Here is a 14,182-nt window from a genome sequence, read left to right on the forward strand (position 1 = left end):
GTACGTAATGGGCATTATACGTGTGATCTGTGAAGAGATTCAGACATCTGAGAAACACATTTGCAATCTCTTGGATAGATACTTGCTTTCAAGCTGAGGCAATTATCCGTAAAATCGAAGATTTACAAATAGAGAGCGCTGTACGAAAAAATCATTTAGATAAAGAATTATTCCTGTCAGCGTCAATGGTCTGAAAATACAGAGGCCGCAGGGGACTTGAGAAATTTCTCATTTTCCAAGATAGTTACTTTTATTCACCTCGGTTAAATTTCACATAGGTTTCATTCAAGACTTGACGAACTTCTTTTTATTTTTCCAGATGGTTATTTTTATTCACCTCGGTTAAATTTCTGTTTAAATGAATTTTATTACACGTAGATCTTATTCAAGACTTGACGAACTTCTTATTTTTCCAGATATTTTTATTCACCTCGGTTAAATTTCTATTTAAATGAATTTTATTACACGTAGATTTTATTCAAGACTTGACGAACTTCTTATTTTTCTAGATATTTTTATTCACCTCGGTTAAATTTCTATTTAAATGAATTTTATTACACGTAGATTTTATTCAAGACTTGACGAACTTCTTATTTTTCCAGATATTTTTATTCACCTCGGTTAAATTTCTGTTTAAATGAATTTTATTACACGTAGATCTTATTCAAGACTTGACGAACTTCTTATTTTTCCAGATGGTTATTTTTATTCACCTCGGCTAAATTTCTATTTAAATTGCATTTTATTACACGTAGATCTTATTCAAGACTTGACGAACTTCTTATTTTTCTAGATATTTTTATTCACCTCGGTTAAATTTCTGTTTAAATGAATTTTATTATACATAGATTTTATTCGAGATAAATAAATTTTAGGCAGATTTCATTCGAGATAGTCGCTGATGTGGAATCTTCTTGTTCAGAAACGTTATTGAATACACTTTGCACGTTATTTTATACACTTTTCCATTCAACTTTTGCATTCTGCGGTATATTCCACGCCTTGAAATACCTCGCGATTGTATAAAAAAAAGTCCAATTATATATCTCATAGTTTCCACATTGGATCTGACGAATATATCATAGCATTGAAATCTTCCAGCCCGTTAAAAGAAAATCGCCATCCGTCTTTCAAGCGCGAATACCTATCCGCTTGTTGCATTGATTTCCGACAGGCGCAACCGGGAGGGGGTTAAAGGAAATTTCGCATCTCGATATTGCTCGTGGGACGGCCGGACGGAACGAAATGGTTAAGAAAAGGACAGCCGGTGTAGGCGAGGCAGTATGCCAGGGATTATCCGTCAATGGATTCGAGCAGCCAATATCCGTGTTCCGATACAGTCGTTTAGTTTATGTTATTTGAAAATGAATTGCAGTTCGATAAATTCAGCTTTCTCTATCGGATGCACAAATCAACACAGCGTGGTGAGAGGGAGGGAGAGGGGAGAGGGGGAGGAACAATCGACTGTTCGCAAAGGATCAACGACTGACGATCCCGGTCTATAAACTCGCTCCCACCGGAACCGGTGGCAATTAAAAGGAAGGCAACGATTTAAAAAGCCGCGTGCCTTTGAAAGATAGAATAGAATCGAGCTTTACCCCTCTTTCCCTCTTTCACGTCTCTTTGTGCCACGTCCCGAGCCACCGACCTTTTCAGTATAACTAATGGGTGTATTTATATAGCCTGTCTCAAATATTTCTGAAAATTTCTTTTGAATCCTCGGGATTTCATCCCGGACATTTTGTAGACTCTTCTTCTTATTCTTCTATTTTGTTTTAATGTCGCATCGACAGCGAGGTCATTAGCGACAACAGTTTAGACAGCCATTAGATATGTGTGTGGTAGTTTATATTTTGAGATATTTTAATACTCTTTGTATGTCATTTTGAGAAGTCAGGTTTATGTTTGCGTCTTTCTGTGGTGTGGCTTTCTTCTAAGTTTTAATGGGATTTCAGTAGAATCATGTTTGTCCGAAATTACAGTGACCACTTCTCCGCTAGCGTGGTTTTCGTTTACTCGATTTTTGACGAGGGTGTCGAGATGTTTTAGCATAGGCTGGTGATTTTTTTTTTTTTTGAAATTTGTTTCTTGAAGGCAGATAATATCAAGGCTGAAATTATTTATGAGAATTTGGAGTTGTTCGTAGTGGGTATAGTAACCGTTTACGTTCCACTGTATTATTGTTTTCATAATGTATTTGGAGGGGCTTTGGACTTGGATTTTGCTGCGATTACGGCTTTTATGAAAATTCGATGTCGGATTCAGATGAGCAGCTAGATGACGATTCAGGTGTCTCTGTCGGTTTGCTGAGCTTTTTGCATAGTCGATGTATTCTGTTTTTTATGCTTCTTCCGTTTAGATGGGAGTAGATTTCTTCAAGAGTTTGAACAAGGAATGTTATCGGTGTAGTTTCTTGCGATTTCCAATGGGTGTGCTGATCCGAAGGTGTCTTGGAGGAGGCTCTTGATCTGGAAATAATTTAACTGGGATTGTGAAGGATTTTTTTTATTTATTATTTCTTTTTCTGGGGCTAACATTTCCTCTAGTTTGGCGGAATCGAAAACTGGAGATTGGGAAGGAAGTGGTTTTAGTTTGGTTATTGTGGTTTTTTTTTATGTGGATTGATTGGTGGAGGCATGGAGACTATGTCGTTTAAGCTAACATAGTCCGGTTTGTTGTCAGCTGATGACTGTGACAGTAGTCTTTTGAAATTGAGAAGGATTGGTGGTTGCTCTGTAGGTAATTTGTTCGTTGTAAACTCGTAAATACTTCAATTGTTTGACAATCAGCGAGATGGGATAAGAATCATGTTGGATTTGAAAAACAAAAGTTATGTACAATGAATATGGCACATGGAGATAAAAAATTGATCGATAATTCAAACTGATGTAACTTTGTGTGAAGGAAGATCGTATAACGATTCGCTCGGTCTCTTTTCAAAGTATGAAGCTATCTTGACAGTTCTAAGTTCTTTTTTTTTTTGGAAAATGATTCTAGAATCATGTAACGGGTGGAAAAGCAACAATACTTTCTTCACGAAAATTGTAAAAATTTAAACGCGCGTAAAAACATTAAAAGATTTTTTTCACGACTAAATCCACCGTGGTTTTGTAGACTGAAATTTTTACAACGAACCATTAAAACTTGCTGTACAATTTTTTTTGGCCATTTTATTGAAAAAGAATATCGTTTGAACAATGAGTTTAGATGAAATATTTTTGTTGTTCAATATTCAACATTCAATAAAATCGTACAAGTTTTATAGGTTCGTTACAAAAGGAAAATCAAATTCAATCTATATCCTTAAATAGATCATGGATATAATTGCGAAATAAATTCTTTTAATGTCTTTACGTTACGTCTGAATTTTCACAACTTTTCATTTTTACTTCCCACTATGTGACGTAAAATCACCTTCGAATTCATTATTAAACGACTATTGAAAGGAACTTGCGACTATTACGACTATTATAGTCGAAGCTTTACGTTCTAAAACGAGACCAAGTAGGTCGTTACATGATCTCTTTTCACGAGGTTATATCAGTTTAAATTATCGACAATTTTTCATTGTCGTTGGTATATTTATGCTCTTCACCGTATATTATATTAAAACACTGTAACATTGACGCGTTTCACGCCATGTCATAAATTTCCAACAATATATATTTTCCGTATACAGATTCGTTTATTCATTCACTGCATAGAACTCTACGTCTATATGCAATCTGTATTTATGATAGAAAATCCATATGGATATAAAATATCTATAATCTATACATCGTAGAAAATACATTTGTTGGAAATTTATGAGTGACACGGCGTGAAACACGTAGCAACGTTACGGTGTCAATTTTATTTATAAATAGGTGAAATAAAAAATGCTGTTGGAATAAAAATTATCCACCTTTAAAATACCATTCGGATACGTGTTGTCCTAACCGCGGCAAAAAAAGGGAACAACCTTTACAAAACATCTTTCTATTCCATTTACCATTGTAATAATGATGAAAAAAATAAAAATCATATTGAAAATACTATGTCCTCTAAAATATGTCAGACTCGTTTATTCGTACATAGAAAGGCGTAAATATTTCAATATGCGTGCGCGCGCGCGCGCGCGTACGAATTCGACGTGCACGTAGCGTAAAATTACGTTGAAAATTTTAATCAAGACTCTTCTCGCAGGTAAAGCTGTATGCAGTGTCCTAAAGCCGATTTATGAAGACGTGTTTCGTAGGACGCTTTATTAAAATTACACGGACGAACGTGTACAAAATGGCAGCGAAACGTTGAATACCGCCGCGCATATTCTGTCACAGTATTTATATCGTGGCTTGGAAACACACTTCTTGTCTATTATCGAAAAATCATTTCTCGTACATTTCTCGTAGACACTAATTTCCTTAGGAGGAAATGTTGGGATTTCTTGAATTTTTGTCCCTTGATCCTCATTGTATTCCAAGTTCGGTAAAAATCGATATAGCGAGTTTGAAGAGATCATTGAAAATGTTCGTGATCATGACAGATCTAGTCATGAGAAAAATTTTTCAATGTAAAATCGTTTAAATTTCTACGATTTTCGAGAGTGAAAGTATATCTGCTTTCTCTATGTTTTTAAAAAAAAGAAACAAAACGAATTCAGGATTGTCAAAGCAGAAGCAAAGTTTCGCTTTAAAACGAACTCAAATAGTTTGTTGTACAATTTTCTCTCACAAAAATTGCGGTTTAAAATGTCGACGATTTTTCTTCGTAATTTAAATTTTTTCGTAATAACATTTTCTTCTGTATACAATTCGTGGTCAACCCACTGGGAAATGATTTTACATGTAAAAATGTGCCTAAAGGAAAGAATAAAACTTTTTCGTTAAAGCCTTCGTTTTCGAGAAAATTGAGTTTGAAAATTTATCGAGTATACTTGAATTTAGCTAGTTTTAAACATGGCAAAAAAGAAAAAAAAAAGTGACAGGAGGTTATTCTACGTGCAAAAGTAAGCAAAAAAATCTGAAATAAACTTTTTCCGTAAGATTCGCCGCTTTGGAGAAAATCGAGTTTGAAAATTTATCAAATATACGTGAATATCAAGATAATCTTCAACGATAACCTAAAGTTTATTTTCTTGAAAACGACGCGTCTTTTACTTATTTCTTTTTTTCACTTGTCAACCATACAGTTGACAAACATTCGAACTCGATTTTCTCGAAAAGATCGAAGCATTACCTTTAACGAAGGAATTTCGTTCTTCTTCCCTCCCGACACATTTTCACACGTGGAACCACCTCCGGTCCCAGCTGACCACGGAGACCACGCGCGACACTCCGCGCATAATTACGTATTCTTTCTCCAATTCCACGGCTCTGAACATTTTCAAACGAGAGTGTACACGTAAAGCGAACACGGCGACAACAAAAAAAAGCGTGTGCGAAGCGTGCACGGTGGCTCGGCGTTCGTTTAAAGGCCGCCCCCACGTGGGGGCGGCCTTTAAACGAGAGGTCGGCACGAAAAATTATGAATTAAAAAGCAACTGGTCACAAGAAATTCTCATCGAGCCGGGCAGCTAAACCGCACGAGCAGTGAGCACTTTGTCGGCACAGTTTCCCAAGCGGTTGCTCACAACCGCCGTCACAACAAGTTAACCAGAATTTCAAGAGAGAGGGGGTGAAGGGGTGGTGCGGGGGTGGGACAGAGCGGAACGAGGGGGTGGATATCAAAGCTGCCGGAGGTGGTGGGTACGCGATAACTGAAATTTTCATCGGTTGGAAATTTCACGGTTGTCGGGTCCCCGGGTCTGTGTGCGTAGTTGTCAGAAAAAGCAGCCGTGCATGTGCCTCTGCACCCGAAACGGAGAATATTAGCGTGTGCACGAGGCGAGCAGTAACCGCGCGCGCGTCTAACCGTCCTTTAAACAATATCGCGAAATGAAACTCACTGGCTTTGCCTTGTTTCCCTCCCCCCTTCACTCCCTCCAATATGCCATATTGTTTTATTGCGTTCATCGTGCGTGAACGAGCTTTCACTTTTATTAAGTGAAACGTGCGTTTATTTGCGCGACCCGTTTTCTCGCTTGAATCTTTGACGATACGCGATTGACGTGGCGATTCGAGGGTTGAGAGGAAGACGATTAGACTGTCGGTAATATTTCACGATGTTCTTTTTTTTAGGTTTATTTCGTTGTGTAGGCATTTTCAGAGGCGGTGAGCGTTCAGACGAGATCTAGAAATGTTGGAGAAATGTTTCTCCTGTGACGATGTTGAAGACTGAAGCCTCCTCTTTACAATGATCCTTCATAAACTGCTCGTCGATTTTTTCTCTCGTCGTTTGGTTGAACTTTGAGTGCTGAGATCGAACGTGGAGAATTCAAAAGAATTGAAACATTTCGGCGTCTTATGTTAATGTTCAAAATTCAATAAATCGACGAAAAAGAAATCGTGCAGCAAGTTGCTAGAGTTTCGTTATAAAGGATAGAATTATCAATATTTGAGATGATAGTGAATTTAATCGTGAAAGAAAAGAATTTCAATATTTCCAGAGACGTTTAAATTTTTACAATTCTCGAGAGAATGAAAGTATTTCTACCCATTAAATGTACAAATGCCATAGAAATAGACTATAGATTGTGAAAGCTCAGATAGAATACTGATTCTTTTTTTTACAGCAGTTCGAATATAAACTATTTCTCCTTCGAAAATTAAATGACAATTTAATTTTGTGCAAATGAAGGTACGTAAATGCTTTATTAAAACATTGTAACAAAAAATAAGAGGTACTAATAACTGTTCTCTAGATTAAATGAACACTAATTTTCGAGATACATTTTTAAACCTCTTATCGTATAATACGCTGTGATTATTCGATTGGAAAAATTTGCAACAGTCTGTATATTTTCTCATTCAAAAGCTATCACGAAGCGGAGATCTCGGACAAAATAAAGCCAATTTTACAAGGACGTGGCCGTCTTGCTAATCAGTTTTACCAACTAAACATGTGCATAATCGAGTTCCCGTTTATTTTGATAACTCATTTATCTTAAGACGGCTTTATTAAATTAAGTTGTAACGAAGGTTGTGTAGTGTAACGTTGTTACAAGCGTCGGAAGTTCTATAACTCCGTGACGTAATATACATTAATGGATCTTTGTATCTCTACCTCTATACGAGACATCGAAAGCTTCCATTTATACATTCATTTTGCAAAGAATCGTTCCAATTTCTAAAAATCGACATCTCGATAAATTTCCATCATCATGAATCTGTGGAATTAAAAATTTCTACGAAATACTAAAATTTGTATGAGAAATTACAAATTCATCATTTCGATCGCTCCATTGTTACATATATAACAGTAAAATACAACTAAATTACACGACTGAAATTTCTACATTTCCACATGTAAATATTCTTATCATTATAAAATTTTCATAGAACATCAAATTTTTACTCACCCATTTTTTATTTTACAATCATTGCTGCAATCTCTGGTATTAATTGTACAGTATAATATGGATACGCACTGCGGATTTTCATGTATTTAAAATTTCACGTAATGCGACTTATATAAAAATATTCAGAACGTTCAAAATGTAGCGTTCCCCTGCAAACAATTTTCTACCGGAATTCTATTTTTAAAATTGCGCATACTTTCGAAAGTACGAGTTTGCACAATAGATATCCGCAGCCTGATCATGATTATAAGTTCCCCTTGTTTTTTTGACTGCGAGCATTCCAACGTTAACGAGCTTTCACTTTCGTTCGCTGAACGAGTTTCGTGGATTCTTTTTCGCGCCCTTGCGACACCGTATGGTAATGCTCAGCCGCATGAATATGCATGGGGAAGCACTTAATCGCGCCGTGTCATTTAACTGCGCGACTGCAACTTTTCCAAGTCCTTTCAGAATTTTTAATAAACTGGCCTTTCTAATTTTCGTAATGAGAATTTAAGAGCGCCGCCTAGCCCGCGTTCACGTCAGAATCTTTTATTTAAATTATCCGTCTTCGCAACAACATCTCAAAGTTTCTCTCGTTTACAATTTCCAATGGAACTTATGACGTGGAACCGTGCTTGCCTCGCGCAACTTCCAACTTCCAATTCCATGAATGTTTTTTTTTTTTTCTTCGTTTGCGTTTGAAGAACGCAAACGTTCTAACGCAGGCAAGTTAGAGAAACTTTCTTTAGAAGCATAACTTCGAAAGACTGTCGTAAGAAGATGATTCCTTTCAGATGTAATGTTACAATTACAGAAGACAAACCAAATGGACTTTCATGTGATCCATGAACGAGGTTCTAGGTATTAATTATTCTGATCATCGAAATGGCAGACTTTCCCACTACAACTACAACTGCCACTTATGATCATAATGACCGATGCATAATTTTTTCATGGAGATTTTATACACTTGAACTGATTCATCTTTGGAGATTTAAATGTTCGTTTCTTTTCTTACTTTTCGGTTTTATTTCTTTGATGTAATGTACTTCTGTCATCGACAGTTCTAGTGTTAAGTACTGGTTCATTTTACGACCGCATTCAGCCGCTTGTGTCTGTTGTATTATGCACTTGTTCTACTGAAACTGCGTCAGGATAAGAGCGGCACACATGTAGAATTAATTAAGCCAGTTGTCACACATAAATTATAAATTAGTTTCCATATAAAAACCTTGAAATCAATTTTTGAATTCATCAGATAGTTAACCTCTGATTTATAACAATTTCGAAATTTATGATGACCTAGACTGCGAATTTTTATGCATTTTTGTATCTTTACGAACATCAAAGAAATATAAATAGAAAAATAAATAGAAATTTGTTTCATCTACTAAATATTATAACAAATGCTCTATGTATTTAGATATTTCATATATTTTTGCATATCATATGCATGGTTGAAAAAAAAATCCGCAATTTAACGACAAATGAATTATTAATTAACTATTTAAATTGTAGAAAAATATCGATTCAGATATGACAATAGAAAAGTACAAATAATTCTATAACTCGCCGTGCGTACAAACATAAGTACTTACGTGCATACGTACGACGGAGAGCCGCTTGCCTGTGTACGAGATCATGCTATTGCCGCAACCGGATTACACATATTCCGAAGTTAACTCGGCGCAATGATGTCAACTTCGCCATGTAGCATCAGAGCAAAGGCTCAACCACATCAAGCGTGCCATGCACCGCTGACCTTCGTTCAAGGTGCATTGTCTCATTTGAGGGATTAAAAGGACAGAAAATCGGACGACCGAGAGTAAAAAAATAAAATCATATGACAATCCGTTTGATTCCATTTGGAACCTCCATTTTGATAAGTTCAATTATAAATCAAGTTCCAATAATGATTCTAGCCATGGAAAAACTTTTTTAAACGTTTTCAGAGGCGCGTAAATTTTTCCTTAAAACCGAGAATAAAAATATCTTTACTTTCCCACGTGCTACATGGTGAAAAATAGCCTTTGAAGTCAAGTAAATTCATTTAAAATTAGATGCTTTCAGTGTGACCAAGTGGTGTTGTAATTCTTTTTTACGAAGTTATACAGATTAAGTTGTCAACTTTTCACTGTGTTATATATAGCATTGATTCTGAAGCATTTGAACAAATTTAAGTAAGAACAATTATCCGAGTAAGAACGCATACTTCGCGGTGAGAATATATTTTTCAGATTTGCGCAGTTGAAAGACGTACTGAAAGTTTGAAACAGAAAATGCCACGCGAGGGAATTGAACTTGAACTGATCTGTCGCTGAGTATCAAAGTTCCGATTTAATATGAGCAGCGACTAAACTTTGATAAAGTTACCACTCCCTTCGAATGATAGAAGCTGAAACTACGAATTGCAATGTTCAGATGACGTATTTCGAAAATACATATTAATAAAGTACGTGTTAAAAAAAATTCGTAACAAATAATTTCACGATCTAAATAACATTACCAAAGAAAAATACAAAAACATCTATAGATTCTGAATGTAAATGTCGAACTGTTTGGTCAGGAATTGGAGCTAGCAAAAAAATACTGATAATTTGCCGCAAATTATTATATAATAAAAAACAGAATATAGAATATAGAATTAAAACAGAATATAGAAAACAGAATATAGAATTATTATATAATAAAAAACAGAATACCTATATGAATTTTAATTTACATTTAATATAGTGTATAATAGATTGCGAATATTTAAGCAATTTCAAATTTTTATGGAGTCTTAATTCATCTAGTAAATATCATGATAAAAATTCTAGCTTGAATATTTTATACAATATATAACTCTGCACATTATTCTGCAGATTTTTGGCATCTTAAAAATGCATGAACATTCACAGTTTAATTATGCTTCACTCTCGGATTAATTAAGAGGCTAATTAGTCGAGAATCAAAATGTACATCAAATCTCCATTTGGTTTATTGACGTCTAAATGGATTCTTACTTTGCCTCACAACGACAGAGCCACCTGTTTCTTTCACGATTTCACCAACACACTCACAAGGAAACAGCGTTCCTTGAATTTTCTTTGTTTCCCCGACCTTGGCTCTTGGATTTCGCGAGCGCAGTTTTATTGCAACGCCGGATGTTCGCCATTAAATGTTTTGTACACGTACGACCACATCGCGTAAAAGATATCTCGCCAGGAGCGCACAGAAACTTTTCCACTAGGGGACATGACGGCAAAGAAACATAAATGCAAGAGATCCACCCTTTGCAAAAATGGGGAGCTAAACAGCTGAAAGGATCAGAAGTAAGAGGCGTATAAAACGTCGAAATGAATTGAATTCGAGATAAAAGTTTACGATCCAGCGACGTATACAGCAAGGAGCATAACTGAACACGTAATGATAATTTAAACTGTTATAACTTCGTAAAAAGAAAATCATATGGGGATCTACTTCGTCTCGTTTTCAAGCGTAAATCTTCTGCTTTGACTGGTTTAGGTTCGTTTTTTCCGAAAAATACTTTTACATGATCGTGTAGAGAAAAAAATAAAGAGTGCTTTTACTCTCAAATCATCGTGATCCATCATAGTTTTGAAAATTGAAATGTTCTCTTTACAACGATCCCTTAAAATTTATTGTACGATTTCTTTTTTTTTTCTCTCTTTGCAATTTTATTGAACTTCGAAGATTAAGAGAAGCATTTTTCAACTCTAATGTTGTAAGCTTAATAAAACGATGAAAAAAAATTGTATAGCAGAGTTTTAAAGAACTGTTGCAAACTTTAATCCTCAATACTGTGATGAATTCAGTCATAAATAAAATTTTTCAATGTTTTTATATGTGTGTGAATTTTTGCCATTATTATTTTTTTTTTTTTTTTCTTTTTAAGGAAAGAAACGAAATCAGCATAGTAAAAAAATCAGGATAGTAAAAACAGAAGCTTTAAAAATAAGACTAAATAGATTGCTTCATTGCTCTACGATTTTTTTTTTTTTTTAACAAAGTTAAAAACAGTTTACAGTATTGACAACTTTTCATTGAAATGAATTGTGGTGCAAAACTGACTGCACGAAAACAATTTATATTCATAATATAAATTTATATTTATGTTTATATTAATAATATGTACTAATGTGTCTCTTATATTATTAATAATATGTACGAATGTGTCTCTTATATTATTAACAATATGTACGGATGAGTCTCTTATATTATTAATAATATGTACGGATGAGTCTCTTATGTTATTAATAATATGTACGGATGAGTCTCTTATATTATTAACAATATGTACGGATGAGTCTCTTATGTTATTAATAACATGTATGGATGAGTCTTTTATACTATTAATAATATGTACGGATGAATCTCTTATATATTTAATATTATGTACATATGTACCTCGAGACAATCCTCGAGAAACATTTGAATTTATATATATTATCTTTTGTTTCTTATTATGATAAATGATGTGAGAATACTTTGGGGGAAAAATGAATCCATAATTCATTAGGTAGCTAAGAAACCCAGATTCATCATTGTCGTATGATTTTTTGTTAAAACATGACATAAAATTTTTCACACAACAGTTACAATTTGTCAAACATTGGGAATTCAGCGTACGGAAATTGTTGTGTACATAATTTCACTAGTTCCTCTACAAAATCGCAATGTTTTATTGCTTCTTCCATCCCTCGCTGGGGAGATAGAGTCAACGATACGGTTCCAGCGCATTTAGGTGTTGACGTGTCATTATATCGTAGCCCGATTATGTCAGTTAGGCATCCCCCGAGCAGATAATCGCCATTTGTCAAGATAAGTAGTTGCGGTCTGTCATGTAGCAGCGAACATCGCCGCAAGCATCTTGCTCCCCTTTCCTTATTGTCCTCGTGATTATGCGGTTATTCGGGATATTGCTGCCAGCTGTTAGAACACGACATCGTAAAATCCATCGAAATAACCCCACCCTAATGGAAAATAGCGTTTTGTTCGCTAATTGAGCCGATCCATTTGCACACGATGATCCGTCTGAAAAACCACCGCCCTCCCCCTTTGTTTCGTCGGAACAAAGACGAAGATTATAGGATTCCAAGGCGTCGCGTTCGAGGCTGGCACCTCTCGCTTCGAATCCGAATATTCACGAGGGACTGCAATGTCTCGGAGATAACTCGTCGTCGAACAATTTTTTCCACCCGTAGCCATTCAACGCCGGATTTATTTTATTCCTCGTTTGCGATCCACGATGAACGCTCCGCTGTTTCACCGGGAATGTGACGGTCCAACGGTTCGCGTTAACTACAGTTCTGTATCGTTCCTTGATACGTATTTCGAAGCAGATAATGACCTATCTGAAAGTAACTGCGGATGGAAAGTGAGAACGACGGTTTTAAATGCGTAAAGTGAAATTTGAAAAGCACGTGAGTGCATTGCGTGTAGCTTCGAATCGATCGAAAGGTTCAAAATTCGTGCAGACTTAACGATACTGTGATATTTATTTCTTGGTATTATTCTTGATTATCTTGTTAATGATAGTGTTAATAGTGATTTAAAAATATTTTCTATCGAAATAAGAATTCCTACGTGCTATTATTTTTTAATTAGTATTTGGTTCATGGATGGCTACAATAATTTACGTCAAATTAGTAAAACTCGGAATATCTTGTTCCATTCCGGGTTTTACATTCTTCCTGATGAAAAGTTAAGAATAAAATTAAATAACGTACTAATTAATTAATTAATTAATTAATTAAACACGGTAGACTTTTCATCTTGTTGATTTCCTTTTGTTTCCATCAATGGCCGCAAAGGATGCCGGAGTGTTTGAATAATTCGACTAACACGATAATGCGAATTCGATCGATCGTGTTAATTAAATTAAATTGACATGGGCGTACGGTCAGATATCGTTGGATACACGAAATTTCTGATTTTAGGGCAATCGAACGACCAGCTCGGTATCAGTTACGGAAACATTCCTAATTGGGAATGCGTGGAAATTGGAAAGTCTTGGTGCATGATGTTCCGGTTGAAATGACTTCCGAGCGTTGGATACGAGTTTTGGAAAAGCTGAAATTTCTAATGGAAAATATCCGCGGACGTCCGAAAGTTTCGAGTGGCAGTAAATTTCGTTGCGACGAATCATATATACGGAGTGTAGTAGAGTTATTCGCGTATTTGAAAACCTCGAGCATAACAAGATGATCGATTTCAGACGTTGTGTACACTTTTGCTTAGGAAAATTAATCAATAAAATATTAATCAATATTTGTTAGAATTTTGTGTTTATACAAGATCTGAATCATACGGCAAAGACTTGCAGAATTATTTTAACGTTGACAGTTTTTTAAATTAAATTGTTCCGAAATGAATGTGATAGGAAACTCTAAGAAGTTACATTGGATAATTTACACTGATGAAATTTTTATTGAAACATTGTACATGTAGAATCTTTACAGTCCAAATATTTGAGAACGAAACAAACGAAGATTTGTGTAATTTTTCACTAGTTTTCTCCAGACTTTTCTTATTCACCGTAAGTATCTAGTACTTTTGAAGAGATGTGTTCGTACATCAATTTAATCAATAAATATTATAATCAATTATTCAACTCACAAGATAATAAACGTACAAATGATCCTCAGTTTCTTTCAAAAGTATGTAACTCATTTTTTCGCTATGAGATATTCGTCATTAAAAAATGTTTACTCAATTATATAATATTATATAAGACTTAGAATACAAATTAGATGGTAT

General features: G+C 35.1%; 1 protein-coding gene across 1 annotated transcript in view; it reads left to right on the forward strand.

The window, feature by feature from the left end:
• LOC122538830 (dorsal-ventral patterning protein tolloid-like) overlaps positions 1-14,182 on the forward strand; it is a gene marked incomplete at its 5' end in the record, with an annotated part of 383,300 nt that overhangs the window by 76,913 nt on the left and 292,205 nt on the right. The window lies entirely within an intron of this gene.

Source organism: Frieseomelitta varia, unplaced genomic scaffold (genome assembly GCF_011392965.1).
Source record: "Frieseomelitta varia isolate USP_RPSP 00005682 unplaced genomic scaffold, Fvar_1.2 scaffold_180, whole genome shotgun sequence".
NCBI lineage: Eukaryota > Metazoa > Arthropoda > Insecta > Hymenoptera > Apidae > Frieseomelitta > Frieseomelitta varia.